We start from the raw sequence: 8,464 nt of genomic DNA, 5'->3' as shown, positions 1-8,464 counted from the left end.
ACCTGGGAGTGTATGTTACCAGGCTACCAGTGAAGGGATATCCAGCACACCAATACCACATGGGAAACACTCCACTATCCACCACAGAGCCAGAGAGACCTGGGAGTGTATGTTACCAGGCTACCAGTGAAGGGATATCCAGCACACCAATACCACATGGGAAACACTCCACTATCCACCACAGAGCCAGAGAGAGACCTGGGAGTGTATGTTACCAGGCTACCAGTGAAGGCCAAATCTATGCCAATCGCAGTGGCCGGGTTAAAAGTGTCACAAGTAAATTAAATATGAATGGTAAAAATCCAGGATAAAGAGATAGAGCTCACCTTTCTGTTCCTGCGTCTCTGCTTCTTGTCTCTTGCCTCCCTGTGCTCGAGTCGTCTCTCCCTCCGCCTCCCTTCACCTCCTCGTCTAGTGCTCCTCCGTTCCCTGGCCAGCCAGGGGAGGAGGAGGAAGAGAAGAGACAAAAATTAGTGCACATCCCTAAATAGAGGGTGCAAAACCTATTACAATCTCGCCACCTTCGTAAAGAAACCGCCCAAGTCGTTATTTTCTATTTTCCAAGAAGAGAACGTCATCATCTCATTTGGCTTAAGATTTAGGCAGAAATAAAAAGGCAATTCTAGAACACTCAAACCCTGAATATCTAAGACAACTTAACAAAAATGGAAATCACTGAAAAATGACTTAGGCAATTACTTTATGAGGGTGACGATATAACAGCAGGAGGTGTGTGTGGGGGAGGGGGTGGAGGAGGAGGAGGGGGAAAAGATAGGAAAGAAGGCCATGCTGTTTGCACCTCTGTGACATGTGCACCGCGGGGAGACTTGACATGAGAGCCCCGCCCCGCCCAACGGTGTTACGACGTCGGGATGACATCAGCTTCACTCACTCACTCTTCTGCCACCACTATGACATGTGCACCTCAAGGGAGGCAGATCCTCAATCCGACTGAACGACAAACAACCCAGACAGTGGTTCAGGCCACCCTAGCCAGCCACATTCCGCCGAAACGGAGTGGAGGTGTCGGCGCAACCCTCCCCACCTTAGGGCTGCCGCCCCCAGCTTCATGAGTCCCCCCACTCCCAAACGGGTGTTACGACGTCGGGATGGTCTCGCCGGATCTCGGGACGGACAGATTCACACAAGGAGGTAAAGGAAGTTGAAGGAGGAGGAGGAGGAGGAGGCAGGCTGAGAAAAGATTAAGGTTCATTAGAAAGTAAAAAGTTTTTAATAGAAGGCAAAAATGAAGCCAAACCCTCAGAATGTCATAGTGAGGTACTTAACTTAGTAATGCAGAGCTCTTCCTCCTCTTGCTGTGGTCTGGGCAGGGCAGCCCCTTGCTTGCTGTGGAGGGCAGAACTCCCACAGCAGCTGAGGAGAGGGAAGGAAGTGGTCACACCAAGGTCCATATCATTAACCCGGTAGCAGCAACAGGCCAAATTTGTGCCATGATATTTACCCCCCAAAATAGATGATACATAAACTGATCACAAATGCTTTGATATATATTATGAAATGGTTTGTGTGAGGGGTGATTTTTTCTCATTTTTCTCACTTGGAGGGACCGTTAAGAAACATCAACCCCGCTGCTACCGGGTTAAACCACCCCTGGGAATGCCTGAAACTCCTATAAAAGCCTTAAAAATGTGAGCTTGGGCGCCAAAATATTTAAGAAAATGACCCAGAGAAGCTGGCAATGATTCAAACATATGAAGAGAGGAGAGGGCGGAGTGCTGAGGATGGTGGAGGATATTGAGGTACCCAGAAGGAGGACAATTAGAAGACCCAAGGATAACATGGAGAGGAACAGTGACACAAGACCTGGAAGTGTTAGAAAGAGGAAGGATTAGCATTGGACCCAGCAAAATGGAGGAGCATCAAGGCAAGTCCGCCATCAAGACTGGAAGGACTATAAACAAAGAAGAAGGAGAATATGGAGCAGCTAACAACTCTGTGTATATCTGAGGTAGTGTTAGAGGCGACCAAACCAAGGCAAAGTTCTGTTTTTGGTGGCACCTGGCGGCTGAATTCTTGCTAGAGTGGTGTTGGGTTACTTGGCCAAAGTGACATAGATGAGCGCTGAGGCCATATGCAGCTTTAGCCTATGCCCCAAAGCTTTCCATGAACACCTCCATACAAAACAGCAATAGAGAAGGAATTAACACCTTGACCATGGATTTCCTACAAGAGGACATCACCAAGCTACAGGAATGGAACAAAAAGTGGCTCCTACAATTCAATGAGGAAAAATGTAAAGTCCTGCACCTTGGGAGGGGATATCCAGCACACCAATACCACATGGGAAACACTCCACTATCCACCACAGAGCCAGAGAGAGACCTGGGAGTGTATGTTACCAGGCTACCAGTGAAGGGATATCCAGCACACCAATACCACATGGGAAACACTCCACTATCCACCACAGAGCCAGAGAGAGACCTGGGAGTGTATGTTACCAGGCTACCAGTGAAGGGATATCCAGCACACCAATACCACATGGGAAACACTCCACTATCCACCACAGAGCCAGAGAGAGACCTGGGAGTGTATGTTACCAGGCTACCAGTGAAGGCCAAATCTATGCCAATCGCAGTGGCCGGGTTAAAAGTGTCACAAGTAAATTAAATATGAATGGTAAAAATCCAGGATAAAGAGATAGAGCTCACCTTTCTGTTCCTGCGTCTCTGCTTCTTGTCTCTTGCCTCCCTGTGCTCGAGTCATCTCCTCCGCCTCCTTCACCTCCTCGTCCTAGTGCTCCTCCTCCGTTCCCCGGCCAGCCAGGGAGGAGGAGGGAAGAGAAGAGACAAAATTAGTGCACATCCCTAAATAGAGGGTGCAAAACCTATTACAATCTCGCCACCTTCGTAAAGAAACCGCCCAAGTCGTTATTTTCTATTTTTCAAGAAGAGAACGTCATCATCTCATTTGGCTTAAGATTTAGGCAGAAATAAAAAGGGCAATTCTAGAACACTCAAACCATTAATATATAAGAAAACTTAAAAAAATTGGAAATCACTGAAAATTGACTTGGGAAATTAATTTTTGAGGGTGACGATATACCCGCAGGAGGTGTGTGGGGGAGGGGGTGGAGGAGGAGGGGGAAAAGATAGGAAAGTAGGCCATGCTTTTTGCACCACTGTGACATGTGCACCGCTGGGAGACGAGCCATGAGAGCCCTGCCTGCCCAACGGTGTTACGACGTCGGATGACATCAGCTTCACTCACTCTCTTCTGCCATCACTATGACATGTGCACCTCAAGGGAGGCAGATCCTCAATCCGACTGAACGACAAACAACCCAGACAGTGGTTCAGGCCACCCTAGCCAGCCACATTCCGCCGAAACGGAGTGGAGGTGTCGGCGCAACCCTCCCCACCTTAAGGCTGCCGCCCCAGCTTCATGAGTCCCCCACTCCCAAACGGGTGTTACGACGTCGGGATGGTCTCGCCGGATCTCGGGACGGACAGATTCACACAAGGAGGTAAAGGAAGTTGAAGGAGGAGGAGGAGGAGGAGGCAGGCTGAGAAAAAGATTAAGGTTCATTAGAAAGTAAAAAGTTTTGAATAGAATACAAAAATGAGGCTAAACCCTCAGAATGTCATAGTGAGGTACTTAACTTAGTAATGCAGAGCTCTTCCTCCTCTTGCTGTGGTCTGGGCAGGGCAGCCCCTTGCTTGCTGTGGAGGGCAGCACTCCCACAGCAGCTGAGGAGAGGGAAGGAAGTGGTCACACCAAGGTACATATCATTAACCTGGTACCAGCGAACGGTGAAATTTTTGCCATGATATAAACCCCCAAAAATAGATGATGCATAAACTGATCACAAATAAGTTGATGTATATTGTGAAATGGTTTGCATGAGTGATGATATTTTTCTCATTTTTCTTGCTTAGAGGGAGTGGTCTTTACGAAACATGTTCCCCGCAGCTACCAGCGGGTTAAACATACCAGGTTTCCATTACAATTAAATATTTCCCAAAAACTAAAGAGAAGATTACAGGTTTTCATGAGTCTCCGTTCCAGATGCAGAGGTCTTGAAAAACTATCACCGGCATCACAAAACAGTACACAAGAATCCCAGTACACTCAATCAACCAATCAATAATGGCATACGCAGGGGGGCACGTCGCTTCACCCACCCTACGACACTTGACCCAGGAGTGTAAGCTGAGGTAAGGGAAACTAATCCCATCACTTATACCTCCTTACTGGGATATAATAATAATAATAATCTTTTGTATATAGACATAGAAATAACTCCATTGGACTTGATATTCTGCTGAGGCAATACTACAGCATGTTTAAGCCAGCAGCAGCATACCTAGTTGATATATTAATGAAAACCTTGTAATTTATAAGTAAATCTTGGTGATAAATTTGCAAAGAACAAAATACCTGGCTGATACATTGAATGAAAACCTTGTAAATATATAGGTACAGAAGACTGAGAATATGTTTGAAGGGAGGAGGAGGAGGAGGAGGAGGAGGGAGGGAAGAGAAGAAAGGGAAAGGAAGGGAAAGGAGAAGAAAAGGAAGGGAAAGGAGAAGAAAAGGAAGGAAAAGGAAGAAAAGAAAAGGAAGGGAAAGGAAGAGAAGGGAAAGGAGAAGAAAGGGAAGAGAAGAAATGGAAGGGAAAGAAGAAGAAAAGGAAGGGAAAGGAGAAGAAAAGGAAGGGAAAGGAAGAGAAGAAAATTAAGGGAAAGAAGAAGAAAAGGAAGGGAAAGGAGAAGAAAAGGAAGGGAAAGGAAGAGAAGGAAGAAAATAACAAAATAAGGGTAGAAAGAAAAGGAGGAATGTAGAGAATGGAAGAAAAGAAGGGAGAGGAAAATGCTAAGAGAAGGAGGAACAAGGGAAGAGAAAGAAGGGAAGGAAGAAGAGGAAATATATTACTAATAAAAACCTTGCAATATATTAGTAAAGAAAACCTTGGTAACAGTTAATCAAATACCTGGTTGATAAAAGTGAAAACCTTGTTAGTATATAAGAAAACCTACCTAGTTGACAGAACAGTAATGGCACATAGTAAATATAGTACCCAGTTCATACAATAATAGTACCTAGTTGACATAATAGTACTGAAAACCTTTGCTTTCTATCATACACCCATGCAGCAGGTAAAATAACATACACACCTTTCGTTGAGCTGCCCTGCCGCCAATACTCCATCCCGGGTCACTTGTACAGGCGCCGTAACCAGGTCAGTTCAGTGCAGAGTAGTTCGGAGGGAGTGCCTTTGCAGCGGACCCTCTAAATGGTCTTCTTGTGCCTGGCTGAATTTTAAGCGATTCTTCCAAAAGTCTTGAGTATATCTAATTTCCTCCCTTCTGTTTGTTTCCAGTTCTGTTCGGAGGGTTGCCTTTGCCCCTCTAAATGATCTTCTTGTGCTTGGTTGTGCTGCCTTTTCTTCTCCAATTTTAAGCGATTCTTCTAAAAGTCTTGAGTATATTTAATTTCCTCCCTTCTGTTTGTTTCCAGTTCTGTTCGGAGGGTTGCCTTTGCCCCTCTAAATGGTCTTCTTGTGCTTGGTTGTGCTGCCTTCTCTTCTCTGATTTTTAAGCGATTCTTCTAAAATTCTTGAGTATATTTAATATCCTCCCTTCTGATAAAGTTTACAGTTCAGTTCAGTGCAGTTCGGAGCCTCCACTTCTTGATTTTCTTGTGCCTGGTTGAGTGCTGCCATCTCTTCTCGGATTTTAAGCGATTCTTCCAAAATTCTTGCATATATTTAATTTCCTTCCTTCTGTTTATGCATGTTTCAAGTTTCTTGATTAAAGCTGCAATATGGTAGTAGTAGTAGTAGTAGTAGTAGTAGTAGTAGTCTGTGTAAATGGGAGGGGTCCAGTAACCTGTGTATTGTAAAAGAGGTCAGTTTTCTTCTTCTCTTCTTCCCCATTCTTCTGATCAGGTCTTTCTTGACTTCACAGTCTTATTGCTTCTTTACATAACAATAGTTCTAAAATGTCCACCTTGTTTTCTTGGTATGGCTGTGCTAGTATTGTGTGTGGTAGCATGTCGTGGTAGGTATTGGGTGCTGTAATCTTGTTTCTGCCCCTTACATGTTGTGTCAGGGCAACTGTGGAAGAAGGAGAATAAGAGTTATAGGCTGGTATTACAAGACGCTTTGCCATATCACATCAGCTATTTCTAAAGGACAAAGAGGGGATCCATCAGGTTCTATAGGTTCCTGGTACAGAAGAAGGGTCAGACTACCACCAGGGTCATAAAACTACCTCTGGAAATGCCCACAAGTCCTACAAAAGCCTTGGCAAATATGTGTTCTTGGGTGGGAAAATCTCTTGTAATACGACCCATAGACACGGTCCCGTCACGCAGGTAACTTGGCAGGTAACACAATACGTAACACTGTCCCTGAACACACGTCACACGCCTTCCCCGCCCGTCACAATGCGTAGACGTAACACAGTACCATACAGCACCGTGACGAAGCTATATAGTGTGGCAGGTAACGAAATGATAACGTAACACTAGTTTAGGGTACGAAATCACTGTCTCTGGCACTGCGTAACACCTTCAACCCGTCACACGCCTCCCTGACCGTCACCTTAATGCGTAGACGTAACACAGTACCATACATCACCGTGACGAAGCTGTATAGTGTTGCAGGTAACGATATAATAACGTAACACTAGTCTAGGGTACCCAAACACTGTCTGGCAATGCGTAACACCAACCCGTCACACGCCTCCCTGACCGTCACCTCAAGACGTATACGTAACACAGCACACAGGAGCACAGTAACACAGCTGTAGAGTTAGTCACGCATGCAAATAACAACGTGTAAGTCTCTCACCTCAAAATATATATTAACCACGGCCCTGCCACGACTGCCCGGCGGTCACCTCAACACTGGACGCCACACAGCCCTATTACGCACTTATATCATTGACCCAGCAATAATATAACGACTCATAGCACTGTCTCACCTCAAATTACACTCCACAAGTCCCTGGCAAGCTCGTGGAGGCAAGAAAAAGTGGGAGCCAGCGGGGCCATGGCGTGGGGTTGACAGGCGGCCATGGCTGTGTAGACGCGAAGACTCCCAGCCAATCAGCGCACAGGAAGCCCCGGGAAGCCAATCAGAGCACAGAATAGGGACGCTGCCCTCTCCCGCCAATGCCAAAGATATATTATAGTTATTTCCAAGCCTGTTTTAAGCCTTACAATGTTACTATGGCTTTCCGGGAGGTTAGAATTAGTCTTTGCACACTTTAATTATGGTTTTCTTGGAGCTTTGAAGGTTTAGAGGCGTGAGTGTGAAGGAGCGAGAAATTGTCGGGTCCGTACACACATATATAGTTATTTCCAAGCCTGTTTTAAGCCTTACAATGTTACTATGGCTTTCCGGGATGTTAGTTTTAGTATTTGCACACTTTAATTATGGTTTTCTACGAGTCTTGAAGTTTAAGAGGCGTGTGTGTGAGGGTACGAGAAATTGGCGGCAAAGATTCTTATGAGGGAAGCCGTCCTTTGCACCGCGACCAAGCCTGTTTAAGCCTTACACTCTTACTATGGCTTTCCAAGAGGTTATTTTTAGTCTTTGCACACTTTAATTATGGTTTTCTACGAGTCTTGAAGGTTAAGAAGCGTGTGTGTGAGGGAGCGAGATTTTGGCGCCAAAGTTGCAATGAGGGGGAAGCTGCTGACCTGGTGCCGCGACCAATCACAGAGCAGGAAAAAAAGGCGGGGAGCTCACAGCCAATCAACGCACAGCAAGGGCTCCAGGACAGCCAATCAGAGCAGAGAATAGGGACGCCCCCCATTTCCCGCTCAAAATCACTCAAGAAAGCCACACAGATATATTATAGCCATTTTCAAGCATTTTTAGAGGCTTAAACTTAATTATGGCTTTCCTAGAGACTAGTTCTGATATTTACACACTTTAATTATGGCTTTCCGGGAGCTCTGAGGGTGAATTAACGTGTCTAAGAGGGAGAGAGCGGTGTGCGTCTTCATACCTCGTCGAATTATTAATAAAACCAAAACTTACCGGCGTGGAAATATAATATGGATAAAATTAAATTAAAACTTACCTGAAACTTGCTTGGTCCGTATAGTAATAAGGGAAATATGAGTAACGAAGCCAGTCAGAATTAGTTTGTCTTACAGGAATATAAAATCACACTAAAAGCCATAAATTACTGATAAAATGTAACGGATATGGATAATTAATGTGATAAAGAAGGTAATACTAAAGGGATAAGTGATAAGGGAAATGAATAAGTTAACCAGAATCTCGATAAAGCATAAAAAAAACACTGGAAACAATAAATGACTTCGAAAATATGAAATAAATTAATAAAAAGAAACTATCACAGGAATATCTAAGTTTACCCTCGCAACACACACTCGCTCACACACATACTTCAACCTTATAACGTGACCGCTTCGCCCCCTTTCTGCCCCCAGGTATTATCTTACCTTAATTAAGAAGTACTATTGC

General features: G+C 44.9%; 1 long non-coding RNA gene across 1 annotated transcript; it reads right to left on the bottom strand.

Annotated features, from left to right (window-relative positions):
* Positions 1-3,624: 3,624 nt before the first annotated feature.
* LOC127001385 (uncharacterized) lies at positions 3,625-7,044 on the bottom strand. Its single transcript, XR_007755227.1, has 3 exons — positions 6,948-7,044; positions 5,136-6,076; positions 3,625-3,707 (listed from the first exon to the last, which is right to left on the bottom strand). It is a non-coding gene; the product is annotated as an uncharacterized LOC127001385 (long non-coding RNA).
* Between the last annotated feature and the right edge of the window lie 1,420 nt (positions 7,045-8,464).

The sequence above is a fragment of the Eriocheir sinensis genome, chromosome 20 (genome assembly GCF_024679095.1).
Source record: "Eriocheir sinensis breed Jianghai 21 chromosome 20, ASM2467909v1, whole genome shotgun sequence".
Taxonomy (NCBI): Eukaryota; Metazoa; Arthropoda; class Malacostraca; order Decapoda; family Varunidae; genus Eriocheir; species Eriocheir sinensis.
The sequence above is the reverse complement of the archived record's forward strand: the minus strand, read 5'-3'. Positions and strand labels throughout refer to the sequence as shown.